Raw genomic sequence first — 2,528 nt, 5'->3', positions numbered from 1 at the left:
GGCACAGAAAGAGCAAGGAGGGGGTGGAGACCCGTGCTCGTGGATGTGGACGGCGGCCGGGAAGGGGCAGTCTGTGTGAGGGCAGCATTAGGGGGTGCGTCCTCTGGACCCTGGCAGACGAGACCTTGGGAAGGAGGGGAGGAGTCGGGCTGTGTCGGTGGGGCGCTGCGGGTTTGCATACCTCGTAGGGCGTCAGAGCTGGTGACGTCCAGTGGAAGAAGGGGAAACTGATACCCAGAATGGGGCAGTCACTCCCTCGGGGACACACAGCTGGTGGGGGTAGGTGTGGTAACAGAGGCCCCGAGAGGGGCAGAGGCCGGCTCAGGGTTCCATAGCATGTTAAAGCTGCACCAGTGATAGAACCCAGGCTTGTTTTCCACCGACCGGAGTCCCAGAAAAGCCCACCTGATTTCTCTAGCTCTGGGACAGATGCAGGAAAAGCCTTAGAGGCAAAATGAAAGCATTTTTACTTTTCCAGCAATTTTAAAAAGTTAGGAACTGTGGAGGGTGACCTAGTGTTTCTCAAAATGTCCACTATCACTTATATCAGGATCTGGGTCAGTTGTTTTTTTTGTTTTTGTTTTAAAATGCCGACCTTTGGTAGTTACCTCACTCCTTGGCGCCTTTTGAGTGCTTTAACTGTTCTTCTTTCTGGATTGTGGATTCTTCTCACTCTGAAGCACCTGATAGGAATTTTAGTTAAACTGAATTTCACTTCATGCTCTGAGGAGTTAACCATGCATAAGACACAGCCCCTGTTTTCACATTTGATTAAGAAAGTTGACCTGTAAACGGTGCTTTTCTGGGGAATCAGGGAAGGCTTTGGGGGTCTCCTCTGGGTAGAAATGTGTGGTCAGTGAAGGAAGTAGGCCTGGAGGTGAGTGGCAGGATGGGGACATTGTTGGAAGCTCAGAAACAGCAAAGGCACATAATTCTGAGTGTGGCTAGGCTTGTTTTAGAGACATGAGGAAATTGGTATGGACATGAGGAAATTGGTATGGATCCTGGGAAGGGCCCGGAAGTGGGAGCAGGCTAATAGGAAGGAGCTCAGCTTTGGCAAGGGAGCTTTGGATACCAGTGAAGGAGTTTGGCATTTATCCAATGAGCAGTGGGGTACTGTCTTAAGAATTTGTGTGTGTGTGTGTGTGTGTGTGTGTGTGTGTGTGTGTGTGTGTGACAGAGACAGAGAGAGGGACAGACAGGCAGGAAGGGAGATAAGAAGCATCAATTCTTCGTTGCGGCTCCTTAGTTGTTCATTGATTGCTTTCTCATATGTGCCTTGATGGGAGTGGGGGGTGGGGAGGAGGCTACAGCAGAGCGATTGACCTCTTGCTCAAGCAAGAGACCTTGGGCTCAAGCTGGTGAGCCTTGCTCAACCCAGATGAGCCTGCACTCAAGCCAGCGACCTTGGGTTTTTTTGTTTGTTTGGTTGGGTTTTTTTTTTGTATTTTTCTGAAGCTGGAAACGGGGAGGCAGTCAGACAGACTCCCCTATGCGCCCGACCGGGATCTACCTGGCACGCCCACCAAGGGGTGATGCTCTGCCCATCTGGGGCGTCGCTCTGTTGCGACCAGAGCCACTCTAGTGCCTGAGGCAGAGGCCACAGAGCCATCCTCAGCGCCCGGGCCATCTTTGCTCCAATGGAGCCCTGGCTGCGGAAGGGGAAGAGAGAGACAGAGAGGAAGGAGAGGGGGAGGGGTGGAGAAGCAGATGGGCGCTTCTCCTGTGTGCCCTGGCCGGGAATCGAACCCGGGACTCCTGCACGCCAGGCCGATGCTCTACCACTGAGCCAACCGGCCAGGGCAAAGACCTTGGGGTTTTGAACTGACCTCCAGGTTTTGAACCTGGGTCCTACGTGTCCTAGTCTGACACTATCCACTGCACCACCACCTAGTCAGGCTTAAGAATTCTAAATAGGGGAGAAACAGTCTATTTTGTGTGTTTGGCTCTGGTTACAGTATGGCAAATGGTTTGAAAGTGGGGAAACTAAGGCTGGAGAGAGCTCCCAGGCAGTTGTGAAGTGAAGCAGTGGCCAAAGAGATGGAGAGGGGGGACAGATTAAAGAGGTATTTAGGAGGGAGTACTATGACTGATTAAAACCTCATTGGCTCCAATACTGCCACTGCGCAAAGCTGTATGACTGATTATAAATTAAGTGGTTTGACCCAGGAGTCAGGATGCTTTCTTTTTTTTTTTAAAAGGATTTAAAAAAATATATTGATTTCAGAGAAAGGAGAGAGAGAAGGGCTGGGAGTGGGGGCGCAGGAAGCATCAACTCAGTATCAACTCAGTAGTTGCTCATTGTATGTGCCTTGACTAGGCAAGCCCGGGATTTTGAACCAGTGACCTCAGCATTTCAGGATGACACTTTATCCACTGCACCACCACAGGTCAGGCCCAACTTCTTTTTTTGGTATTTTTTTGTATTTTTCTGAAGTTAGAAGCAGGGAGACAGTCAGGCTCCCACATGCGCCCAACCTGGATCCACCTGGCATGCCCACCAGGGGGCGATGCTCTCCACAGCTGGA

At 51.1% G+C, this 2,528-nt stretch overlaps 1 protein-coding gene across 1 annotated transcript in view; it reads left to right on the top strand.

Moving 5' to 3' along the window:
* The first annotated feature begins 147 nt into the window (after positions 1-147).
* MYH7B (myosin heavy chain 7B) overlaps positions 148-2,528 on the top strand; it is a 44,106-nt gene continuing 41,725 nt past the window's right edge. The window contains exons 1-2 of the mRNA XM_066235786.1: positions 148-279; positions 2,321-2,390. The gene's annotated coding sequence lies outside the window, so the exon portion shown is untranslated. The remainder of the gene's footprint in view (positions 280-2,320; positions 2,391-2,528) is intronic.

Source organism: Saccopteryx bilineata, chromosome 6, assembly GCF_036850765.1.
Source record: "Saccopteryx bilineata isolate mSacBil1 chromosome 6, mSacBil1_pri_phased_curated, whole genome shotgun sequence".
In the NCBI taxonomy this organism is placed as follows: Eukaryota; Metazoa; Chordata; class Mammalia; order Chiroptera; family Emballonuridae; genus Saccopteryx; species Saccopteryx bilineata.
This window is presented reverse-complemented; position numbering and strand designations above follow the sequence as displayed.